This window comes from Miniopterus schreibersii (genome assembly GCF_964146895.1).
Source record: "Miniopterus schreibersii genome assembly, chromosome: 10".
Lineage (NCBI taxonomy): Eukaryota > Metazoa > Chordata > Mammalia > Chiroptera > Miniopteridae > Miniopterus > Miniopterus schreibersii.
The window spans coordinates 30618884-30631520 of record NC_138110.1 but is presented as its reverse complement, the minus strand read 5'-3'; the positions used below and the strand labels follow the sequence as shown (position 1 = coordinate 30631520).

At 45.9% G+C, this 12637-nt stretch overlaps 1 protein-coding gene across 2 annotated transcripts in view; it reads left to right on the top strand.

The window, feature by feature from the left end:
- The first annotated feature begins 1852 nt into the window (after nucleotides 1-1852).
- The window catches only part of GALNT1 (polypeptide N-acetylgalactosaminyltransferase 1), a 97811-nt gene continuing 87026 nt past the window's right edge, over nucleotides 1853-12637 (top strand). For both annotated transcript variants that reach the window (XM_081149807.1, XM_081149808.1), the window contains exon 1: nucleotides 1853-1984. The gene's annotated coding sequence lies outside the window, so the exon portion shown is untranslated. The remainder of the gene's footprint in view (nucleotides 1985-12637) is intronic.

Sequence of the window (12637 nt, the reverse complement as noted above, 5' to 3'; positions counted from 1 at the left end):
TATAAGGACATGTTTTCAATTTTCTTGCGTATATACTTAGGAGTGGAACTGTTGGATCATATGGTACTTCCATGTATAACTTTTTAAGAACCTAACAAAAATTTCCAAAGTGGCTGCACCATTTCACATTTCCAATAGCAATGTATGTGGGTTCTAATTTCTCTATCTACTCACCAATACTTTGTCAGTCTTTTTTTTTTTTTGGTCCTTTTTTTTAAACAGCCATTGCAGTGGGTGTGAAGAGCTTCTGCATTGTAGTTCTGATTTGCATTTTCCTAGTGACTAATATGAGCATCATTTCATGCTATTGTAGGCCATTTAAATATTTGCTTCAGTAGAACATCAAGTCAAATCTTTTGCCCTTTTCAATTGATTAGTCTTAGTCTTGAGTTATGAGTTCTTATATGTTCTGAATGCAAGTCCTTTATCAGATATATGATTTGAAAATTTCTTCCCCCAAAATACAGTATTTTGTAATTTTAGGAGCTACAAACTTCAAAGTGAAGTTTCCTTGTGGTATATTAACAGGTCAATGATTCATTTTGTTTCAAAATATTATATAAGTACTTTTAAAAAGCTACTTTTAACTTTTATTTTAGAATACTTGGAAAGGGTATTAAGCACAAAACAGGATAGTAAAATTCCAGAGATAATCTTGAGTAACATGTTTTGCTTACAGCCAGGCTTTGTTTCTTTTGGGGAACATACACAGCATTTACTTAAAAATAAAAATGAGATAATTTAATATATAAACACAAGGGTGTTATCATTCCGGCACTTGGCTGGCAAGCAGGCACATAAACCTCCGAATGATTTAAGTAGACAGTTTATTAGAAGAACAGTTGGTTGTGGCTAGTGTGAGCGACGGAGGGCCAGGGGTGGGTCTTCTCATCAGGGTGAGATGCCGGTAGGTATTGGAATCAGCGCCAAGGAGGAGTGTTTCCCAAGCGGGCACAGCGTCTGAGCCCCTCTCGGAGCAGGAGACACTTCCCCAACCTGCCCCCCTCTGCAGGAGGCCGGGCGTTTTGTCCCCCGAGGACTGGCTTCGCCTTCCCCTCTCACCGCCCACCCGGGGTCCCGGACCTCCGGCCTCGCCCCCGCCCGGAGCGGGGCGCAGCAGGCCCGGGGAGGCGCCGCCAACAGCCCTGGGGCCCCGAGCCCGCCTCGGCCGCTGGGGCGCCCCCGCCCGGGGCAGGAGCAGCCGGCGCGAAGGCCCGGCCGGGGTCGATCCCAGGACCTCCTCCGCGCGGTGAGGGCGCCTCCATTTCCTTCCAGCCCGTGATCTGCTCGACGTGCGCCGGCCCGAGGTCGGTTTTTCTTGCCGCTGCAGCCTCTCCGTCCTCACACGGGTTCGGGCTGAGACCACCCGCCCCGCGGCACGGCCGAGCTCGGCGCGCACGGAGCCGCTGGCCCCGGGGCCCTGGCTCCGCGCCTCCCCGCCAGCCAGGGAGGCAGGGGCAGAGCCGCGGCGACGCCGGAACCTCCCGGGCCCCGAGGGAAGCGCCGCGGCCCCGAGGTGGGCTCGCCGCAGGGGCGGGGGCGACGCATCCGGGTGAGCGCGCGGCGCCCCCGCCTCCCCCGCGCAGCCGCACGGGCCGCCGCCTCCGCGCCGAGCACGCCGCGCGCCGGGAGGACCACGCCCGAGCGGTCTGCGCGGGCGGCCCTGCGGCCCCGGCCCGCCGCGTGAGGCGGCCCCGAGCGAGCGGCAGCGGCGCGGCGACGGCGGCATGCGGCGCGGCCCGGAGTAGCGCGCCCAGCCCGCGAGGCCGGGCGCGGAGGCGGGGGGAGAGCGGGAGCTGGGCGGCGGAGGCGGGGCCCGCGCCGGGCCCGCCCGCCCGCCGGGGGAGCCGCCGGCAGTGGCCGAGGAGGCGGCGCGGCGGACGGCGGCCCGAGAATAGCGCCCGCGCTGCGGCCCGCGGGACCGCGCCGCGATCGCCCGGGCTGGCTCCGAGGAGCGCCCGCCGCCGCCGCCGCGCGGACCGAGGTGAGTGCCCCCCGCGCCCGGGCCGTCCCAGAGCCGCGGTCGTTTGCGCGGGGCTGGAGGCGGTGGAGGAGGCCCGTCCGCGTCCCCTGTCCCTTTGTGGCCGGCGCGGCCGTGGCCGGGGCGCGGGCGCGCTCGGCACCGGGTCCGGGTCTGGCTCCGGCTCCGGCTCCGGCTCCGGGTCCGGGTCGGGGACTCCGGGGCCGCTGGACACGCGGCGCCTCTGGTTGGCAACTGCGGCAAGCAGCGAGTTTCCGTCCTAGTTTGACATTGAGTTTGAACCGTTTTTCTTTAGAAGACGGAAGTTTGTTTTATGGACCAAAAATTCAGCTAAATATGGCTCCTGGGTTCGGCCCGGCCGTGTGGTACTTGGACCCCGGGTGCCGGGCTGACCCTCGCCGGGTCGGCGCGCCGGGGGAGGGGAGGACACGCGGGCGGCCCGGGCGGGGGCTTCCCGGCCGTCGGCGCGCGAAGGGGACCCGGCCCCGAAGGAGCCAGTGTCCGCGGGTGGGACGTAGTCGCGGGCGCCGGGCGAGGTGGCAGCCCTTCCTGGAAGAATGAATGAATGAAGTGTCATTTGCTCACCCATAATCAATACAATGCCCGCTTAAAGATTTGCCAGGAATTGTGATGATTTGCATTGTCATTGCCGCCCTTACCTGGTGAGCCTTGCTAAGTGAGGGTTCCCCCTCCTCCAAACTTATGACCTTGGCCCGATTCTCAAAGCCACTGAGCGAACCAAACCTTCAGCCAAACGCGCCTCTCATTTTCTGGCAAGTGTGGGCAATAGGCAGAGTGGCCTTTGTGATCGTGAACAGTTTCTGGAGGGCAGTGAATGGTACCTTAATTATATCTTATGCTAAATTGATCTTCCTGTCAACCCTGAGAGGTGGGTGTGTGGGGGGGGAGTCTCTTGTTCTCATTTCGCAGATGAAGAAGTTGGGATCCTAAGAAGTTGTAACTTTACACGGGTCACAAGCTAAGTAGCAGAGTTGGGATTCTAACGAGGCCTTACCTATCCAGCACCCTTTACATCACATCTGTGTCTAGACCTGGATTGTCTATTGTGGTAGGCGCTAACCACATGTGGCTATTTAAATTAATTACGATTAAATTGAAATAAATTCAGCTCCTCACTTGCACTAGCCACATTTCAGTTGTTCAGTAGCCAAATTTGATCACTGCCTACTGTTGAGAAGTGCTTGTCTAGACCACACATCCCTTTATTTCAATAAATAAATATTTATTGAGTGTCTTCTGTTTATGAGGCACAGTTTTAAGTTCTGGATATACTATGGTGAAAGAGAGAGGCAAAATGCCCTTGCCTTTATGGAGCTTGCATTTTACATGATAGTTTGAGGGATGTTCCCATGGTACTTCAGAGCCTTGCTAATTCAAAGTGTGGTTTGTGAACTAGCAGCAGTATCCCTGTCATCTGGGAGTTTGGAAGAAATGGAGAATCTCAGGTCTCAGCTGAATTAATATCTGTTAATGTGACTTAACAGATTGCCCGTGATAGATCGTTGATCCATCTCAGCTGATTTGTGTTCACGTTGAAAACCTTATTCAGAACACTGGTGATAACTGAGTTTAATGAATGTTCTGATGGATTGTTTGGTAGGGCTTTTAAGAAGCAGGCTGTAAAACTCTTGGGAGCATTCACCATGTATGCAAATGCTTGTTAAATGCCTGGCTTCTCCAATAGTGTATAAGCTTTATGAGAGCAGAGATTGTGTCTTCCTTTTGCAGCCATGTGTCCCAGAAACTTCAAAGTGCCCATTAAGTAGTGGGGCACTCACTAAATGCTTGTTGAGTACAGTCATGTGCCGGATAAGGAAGTTTTAGTCAACAACGGACCGCGTATAGGATGGTGGCCCCATAAGATTATAATGGAACAGAAAAATTCCTATTGCCTAGTGAAGTCATAATCCTTGTAAGCTGTAGTCCTTGGAAGTTGTAGCACAGTGCATTATTTATGTGTTTGTGGTGATGCTGGTGTAAGGAAACCTTTGCTGCCAGTTGTATGAAAGTATAGCACATACAATTATGTACAGTACATAATACTTGATAATGATAATAAACGGCTGTTAATGGCTTGTGTATTCACTATACTATACTTTTTTCATTTTTAAAATTTTTTATATATATTTTTTATTGATTTCAGAGAGGAAGGGAGAGGGAGAGAGAGACAAACATAAATGACAAGAGTCATTGATCCGCTGCCTCCTGCACGCCCCCTGCTGGGGATCAAGCCCGAAAACTGGGTGTGTGCCCTGACCAGGAATTGAACCGTGACCACCAGGTTTATAGGCTGGTGCTCAACCAGTGAGCCATAATCATTATTTTAGGGTACACTCTTTATACTTATAAAAAGTTTGCTGTAAAACAGCATGCAATGTTAAGCTGGCAACAGTGTCATATATCTCGTGTTCACCACATCTCTTGATTGCATAATTTTCTCTTGTGCTAGATTTAATCTCGTTTTGTAGAGTAACACGCTATAGAGCAGGAGTGGGAAACGCCCAGCCTGCAGGCCTAAATCATTTGGTCTGGCCCTACCAAGGCAACTATAGGCAGGACTTGAAACTCAATAAACCCAGGAGCTTTTTTCATAGCTAATTTTTAAGTTGATAATTTTGTATGGCCTGTGAATGATGTTATAAATATCCAAGTGGCTCTTGGCAGAAAAAAGGTTTCTGCATCTCTGCTGTAGAGGCTTGTGACCTAGGTGCAATAAGCTATACCACATAACCTAGGTATGTAGTAGGCTATACCATCTAGGTTTGTGTAAGTGTATCCTGTGATGTTCACACACAACACATTTGTCAGAATGTGACTCTGTCCTTAACACGTGACTATGTATGAATGGAAGTCAAAGCTGGTTGTTAATCTCAAGCAATTGCAGGCAAGGTAACTCTCATGGCATTAGATAAGAGCGTGGAACCAGAGCCAAAATGAAGGTGGATCTATATGTAGCTTCTCAGCTTCAAGCCCCAGCTACCCTGGCCTTGAGTTGCACTCTTGGCTCACTTGCATGCCCCATCTCTTTCTCTTTTTAATAATATAAAATAATAAATTTGAATCTTAATCATTTTTTAGTGCCATATATATTTTTAACTAAATTCCAGACTTTATTTGGATTTCACCAGTTTTTCTATTAATGTATACTTTCTGTTCCAGGATCCAATCCAAGCAAGATACTACATTGCATTTAGTCATTTTGTCTCCCCATTCTTTGTTCTGTGACAGTTTCTCAGTCTTTCCTTGCTTTTCATGACTTTGGTAACCTTGAGTACTGTCCTGGCCAGATAGGATCATCCAGTTATGGGAAAAAGCTCTCATATTCAGGAAAATAAGGCAGCAAGAATAACTCTATTTCTCTTTTTTTAAAATATGTTTTTATTGATTTTAGAGAGAGAGGAAGGGATGGGGGAGAGAGAGAAACAAAGATGAGAGAAACATCCATCTGCTGCCTCCCCTATACCCCCTACTGGGGATCGAGCCTGCAACCTGGGCCTGTATCTTGACCTGAATCTAACCAGTGACCTCTCAGTGCATGGGACAATGCTCAACCAACTGAGCCACACTGGCCAGAGCAGGAATAACTTTCTCTTTTGTTTGTTCATGTAATATGTACATCTATTATGCTTATGTAACAACATGCAACTTTAGTACTTTGCAGGGACAGATTTCTTGGGATACAATTACTTGCTAATTGGTTGTGATTCAGAACAGTGTTACAACATTGCAGTTGTGAACCACTGTTTTAAAATATACAGAGTTTTTATTTTTATGATGGGTTAAGAGCTGAGCTGAGGTGAAGGAGCAAGAAAAAAGGAGAGATTAGCTAAAAGAGGCAGTAGATCAGAGAGGGACCAAGGTGAATGGTGTGACAGATATCAGAGGAAGAGGAGTGGGGTAGCTGCATAGAAGAGATCTAGGAGTAGATACCATTTTTCATTTATTCGATTAATACTTTATTGAATACTTAGGGTGTGGCACACCCAGTACTAAATACACAAGATAATGGGATGGGACAGCACTAAACAAATGAAATGCAGATAAGTACATAATAATTATAACTTGTGATGAGTTCTCTAAAGAAAAAGTAAAGAGTGCTGGAGCATTGTGGGTGGGAGGAGCTGCTGCGTTTGGTTGGCTGGGTTGGTGAGGAAGGCTTCTCTGAGTAAGTGACATTGAACTCTTCTCTCTGGCTTTTGGGCACCCTGCACACACATGCTTCTTTATTCATAGGCACTGTGCTTATTTCTAGCTCTGTGTCTCTATATATGATTTTTCCCAAGATGTCCTTTTCTTCACCTCCACTTGTGGAAGTGCTACCTCTTATTCAAGGATTTACTCAAATCCCATCTCCTTTATGAAGTTCTTCACTGTTGATTTGTGCCTGTGTTTGTCAGTCTGCTTGAGCATATGGTGTTTGAGAGTAGGGATAATATTTTATGTTTATATCTGTCTGTCCTCACTTAGCCCAGCACAAAGCCAGGATTAATAAATGTTGTTAAGAGGGTCGATCTATTCTGAAGTGTTAACATTTGGGTGATGAACCTTAGAGTAGTAAGAGAAGGTCCAGTTTTTTGTGGGGTTTTTTGTGTGTGTTTTTTTAACTTTTTGTGACATAATTGTAGATCCACATGCAGTTATAATAAACTCAGAAATATCCCATGTACCCTTTACCCAGTTGCTCCCAACATATGGAAAGGGCATGATTTTTCTTCTTTAGCCTCCTTTTATGATGGATTGATTTATTTTTGAATTGAGCCTATCTTGCATCCCTGAAGTAAAACCCACTTGGCCACAGTGTATAGTTCTTTTTATATATTGCTGATTCTATTTAATAATGTTTTGTTGAGGAGTTTTTGCATTTATATTTATGGGGGCATTTAGTACCATAAATTTCCTTCTCAGCCCTGTTTCAGCTCTGTCCCACAAACTTTGATATGCTGTATTTTAATTTTCATTCAGTTCAATGTATATTTTTATTTCACTTGAGACTTCTTGGTACATGTAGATCGATGATTGTTACATTAAAAAACTAGATGTGCCCTAGCAGGTTTTGCTCAGTGGTTAGAGCGTTGGCCCTTGGACTGAAGGGTCCTGGGTTCAATTCCAGCCAAGGGCACGTATCTCTGTTGCAGGTCGATCCCTGGCCCCCATGAGATTGGGACCAGTGCAGGAGGCAACCAGTCAATGTGCCTCTCCCACACTGATGTTTCTCGCTGTCTCTCTCCCTTCCACTCTCTCCCTAAAGCAATGGAAAAAGTATCCTCAGGTGGGGATTTTAAAAATAAATAAATAAATAGATAAATAAATAAATAATAGACTGGATATAGGAAATGAAGCTAATGTACTAGTTCAGTTGACTGTGTGTACAGGAACATACAGGTGCATATTTAGAGATGGAATCAGATGTTCCTTTCAGTGAGTAAAGGAAAAAGGGAAGTCAGTCACTTGACCTCCAAGAAAGTGCCACCATTAACAGCAATGGAAAAAAACAGGAGAGTTTGTTTAAGGATAGTTAATGAGTGTGCCTTGAGACCTGTCCAGCTGCAGATGCCAGAGAGAGACTGGAGGTGGAACTAACCAGTAGGCATCACCGTTGTGGAAGTTGGTCTTGGGAGTCAGTGATGAGATGATGAAAACAGGGAGTGGTAAAGAGGGCTGAGAAATAAACCTGAGGCGGTGTTTATGGTTAGGACAGAGGAGGAAACAATCTTTACATCCTCATTGAGCAAATATATAGTGTTGTCGTGTGCCAGCTACTGTGTATACAAAGTGAACAAAAGAGACATGGTGCCTGTCCTTGTTGATTATACATTTAAATGGGGCAGAGAAAAATACAGACAAGTAAGTGGGGGAAATGACATTTCAGCTGAGACCCAGAGGTCAAAAGCATTGATACAAAGAGTGGGGGCAAGAGGATTCTAGGTAAAAAGAATGGTATGTGCAGAGCCCATGTAGCAGGAGAGAACTCATTCTGTTTAAGGAACTGAAAGATCAGTGTGGCTGAAAGGCCATTGGTGGGCAGAAAGGTGGAGTCAGATGAAGGGAGAAAAATCATTATGGGACAGGTGATGCAGGGCCTTATTCTCAGTGCTATTGAAAAGTTTTGAGCACCAGAAAGCTCTGCTTAGAATTTTCATTAGATCACCCGGCTGCTCCGTGGAGAATGGGTGAGAGGGTAGGATGGATGAAAGGGAGGCATGGAGACCAGTCAGGAGTCCTGGGCTAAAGTGGTGGCAGTGGACCTCTGTGAGGCCGAGGGCGGCTCTTGTGTTTCTTTCAGTAAGCTGCTCCACTCCCTGGCCTTCCCCTTAGTGCTGCTTTTTTTTGTGCTGCTTTTTTTCTCTATCAAATCATGGAATCATGTTGACACTGTCAGTTTGTCCGCCTGTGTCCCTTCCAGACTGTGAATTCCTTTGGCAGACTGTGAATTACTGGCCTTTTAAGCAGCAGTGCCTACCACCTGAGAAGTGATCAGTAAATGTTGAATAAATCAGTGTGCTTACCTTCAGAGGTGCAGGACTCTAGTCAGGTTTTAGAGTCTTTTTCTGTTGCTTTTTTCCCCCAGGAGAAACTCCAAAACAGGAGTTGGCTGGTAGCAGTGTTACAGGGAAGGAGTATGCTGACTGTTTGGGGGCCCGTATGGGATTCAGAGGTGTTTTCAGGTGTCTCACCTTTGGAAGGTTTGTGTGATTTCCTCAGTAGGAGAAATAGAAGAAAGCAGAGTCTGAACACCCAAGGGAGGAGACCTTATGAAGAATGACGGGCATTGACGTTCAACGCTTCTTCCTCTTTTTTGCTTTCTCTGCATTCTGTAGTTTTGGCAGAGACGTAACAGAAATCATATTACAGTGGGGTAGGAGTGAGTGCATGGTGATAAGTGGTGACAACAAATGTAGACTGTTCCTTGAAGTATTGTGGACAGGAGGAAGGAGGAGGGTGTATCTTGCATTGGGAGCAGTTGAGGAAAATATTTTTTAGAGTAGGAAGTAGCAGAACCAATTATTTGTAAGCAGTAGGGTGTGACCAGTGAGGGCCAGGGAAGTAAGGTGGATGAGAGTCAGTGTGAGTGATGGGACAAAGAGAGGAAATTGTGGTGCCCTGGAGATGGCACATGCCCCACTGAAAGGGGTGACCATAATCAGCTCCTAGGATTTTGCTGTTTGGGTATGCTTACTCGGTGGTTGCAGAGGATTCTGTTTGCTTTACCAGAGAAGCCAGAAATACTGATTATTCAAGTGAAATATTCTGATTTTTAAATGTTCTATGAATCTTTGCGGGGGGGGGGGCAAAACCCTCATTTCTGGGCATAGTTTGGCCTGAAGGTGACCTTGGGAGAAAGAGCTGGTGGAGCTGGTGAGTGAAGAGGAGGAGAGGAGTATTTGTGGAACAAGACTTCCAAGGCTATGGAAAGGGATGCAGTTAAGTGTACGGTGGAGAGCATTCTCCATAAAAAGGAGGAAGGACTCTGAGAGAGGAGCACAGTGAAAGCGAGGTGGAGGGAGCTGGAGTCTGAGGAGCTGAGACTTTGTGGAGCCAGAGGGCAGGATGGTGTCAGGTCGTCCATGAGAGTGCGCATGTGTGAAGTTGGGGTGTGAGGAGGAGTACAGGAGAACTGCAAAGGACATAGGCTCAATGGCTCCATTGGGTCCATCTTCCATTGGGCTAGTTAGTTAGCATAGGTTTACAGTGGACTCAGCCAGCCTTGTTTCAGAACTTTGTGATGTTAATGTCCTAGAAGTTGAAGCAGAAAAAGTGAGTTAGTGGGACTTGTCTAGGGTTAGGGATTGAAAGACTGAAAGGTCCCGTAGGTGAGGGATTTTTTTGTGTGATTTCTAAGTTGGTAGCTAAGCACATGAAACCAGAAACAGGCTTGAGGGGAGAACAGATGGGGATGTGGAAGCAGATGGAGAAGAGCAGGTTTGTCAGGGTGAGAGAATCTGAGTACCATATGGTCAGAGATCATGGTTGGATCTGTGTCTGGGTTTGATTTTGACTGAAGTGTCAGTTTAAGGTATCGATAGGCAAGTTGGAGCCAGGCCCTGGGACAGAAGACAGATCACACACAATTCTGGGCTGCTGAAGACAGTAACAGTGTTAGAAGACTGCTTAAGAGTTGTAGCCAACAGGGGATTGAGTGAGGGGAGTTGGAAGTGGGAAGGAAGATGGTGAATCTAGTGCTGACATCAACACACTGGGGAAGGTTGGAAGGTGCCTTAAACATCATTCTCAGAATATAAGGATAAATCTTTTGGGAGTGAGACCTAAATGAAGTAGCAGACTTCAATCCGTAATTCAAATTTAACTCTTACAATATGCTGTTGTAATATTTTGGAAAATATCCTATGAAGAAAAACACTCTCATATTTAACAAATAATAATATGTAAAAAGATTTGGACTGATCCATTTTGCTTAGGGCAGACAGGGTGGAGTCCCCTGGGATTCACTTCAGCCACAACCACAGAAATGCTCTTTTGCAGCCCTGACCTATTCTGCTCTGCTTTACCTGCAACTCCCGGACTTGCGAGACGTGGCAGTGACTAACCCAGTCATGCTGTCACCTGGGAATGTGGAAGTATATGCAGTACCACTTTCTGAGGGATTAGGGGCGTGGAAAAGGTCTTCAGATTTCCCTTAAACTTTCAGCAGTGAAAGAACATTATTTTGTGTAATAACCTGACCATAAATCTATGGCAAGAAGCTGCTGCCATCCACTCACCACCCTCCAAACAAAACTAAACAAAAATGATTAGGAATTTTGGGATGCTCTCTTCTCCTCCTCTCATGTTCACATGCATAAAAATACTATCCAGAGAGTAAGTAGAGTAAGATGACTTTTTTTTGCATTATTAAATAGGAATTTTTTTAAATAGAAAAAGTACTGTGTATGTGGTAAAATATTCTGACACTACCAAAAGCAATTCTTCTATCCCAGTATTTATTTACTTAATGGAAGTCATAGGTATTTCCAGGCCAGATGAAAGTAGCTTCAAGTGTGTGTGTGTGAGAATTAGAATATTGTGAAGGGATATGATTACTAAGCTAGAGGGGAAAGAAACCACCAGTTGGATGTGATTTCTTTTTGGCATTTTTAAAAAGTCAATTTTGCAGTACATTTTGGGAAATGGAATAAGCTAGGAGTGTGTATTTTGAGGAGAGGGGATGCTGTGAAGATGCGGGAAAACAGGAGAGTATTTAGGGAGAACATAGGACACTGGGTGGGTGTTAGATATAGGGAAAGATTAGGGTAGATTATGTCAGAGCAGAGAAAAGCATCTGAGCCCTAAACTGGAAAAACTTCTTTTTTCCGGAGAGCTAAAAACAGTAGCTTGATCCAGATTGGGCATGAAGGTGCAAGTAGGTAGACAAGTCAAAGTAAACCAGGATCTAGTGATGTAGACTGGGGTAGTAAAATAGAATTCCTGGAAAAAAATCATTGAGGACCTTAAACCTGGATAAGCCATCTGGGTAACTTCTATACTGTTCTCTCATCTCTGACTGATCTCTGCCCTTAAATACTATCGAGTTGTAATAGAGTTTCATCATGAATTTGAACCTTTTATATGCTAAAGTATAGTGAACTAGGGAAAAAGATTTCTACCAGAGACTGAGAGTAAGATGGGGAAGGTCCCCCCCTGTGTATCCTTGTATAGACAGCAGAAGTGAACGTGGACTCTTTATATCATAGAACTCTTTGAAGGAGATCTTACAAAAACACTTGCCCTAGAATTTCACCAGGCAGAAAGTTTCTGTGCGAAGTAGGTGTGCTCTCTTCCTCCCATGCAATCTGCCCCTCACACCACGGTTCTCCAGATCTCTGGAATAAACCTTATCCCAGTTCTCATCACATCTTAGTTGTCTGGTTTCTCCCTGTACTTTCTAAAGTATCTAAGACTTACCTTTCTCATCTTCACAGAGCTCCAATTCCATTCTTGAGTCCCGGCACAGTATGTTCATGCTATACTTCAGTGGCTGATCCTAGTTCACTTATTTGGGTTCTTTGGGTATCGGCAGCAGAATCCAACTCTAATTTAAGCAGGAGGTAATTTTTTGGAAAGGAATTGGAAACTTACAGAACTATCCCCACTGCTTGGGAACCAAGCTTCAAAACAGGTGGAAACTTAAGGCAGCTTTGGGGAGCTGGAAAGCAAGAATTACAAGAATAATCTGGTGAGAATTTCACCACTGGGATGAATGAATTTCTCCCGTTTCTTACATCTTTGCAAGTTACTTGCTCATGAGACTCCTGGAGAGCACATCTGATTGTCTGAGTGCAAGACACGGTAGGTATACCAGGGATTTAGTTTCAGGAACCTCCAGGAATCCTTTTGGCCTCCATAGTGGGAAAGTAGATACATCAGTTTACAGTCTCAGGAAGATTATGTAAGGCAGGGGAAAGGTAATTCTCCAAAAGGAAATTAGGAAAGGCGAATAGATAGATGCTGAGCAGCTAAAAAGAAGTGCACCTTTTCCATCATCGAAAATTTTTCCACATCATAGTAATTTACTTGTGTGAGACAAAGAATAGCTAGAATTCATTTAGTGCTCTGCTCAGTACAATTTATAGTGTGTCTGATCTCATCCCTTTACATGCTGCCTGCTTTGTCCCAATATTGTGATGTAGGTAACCATTT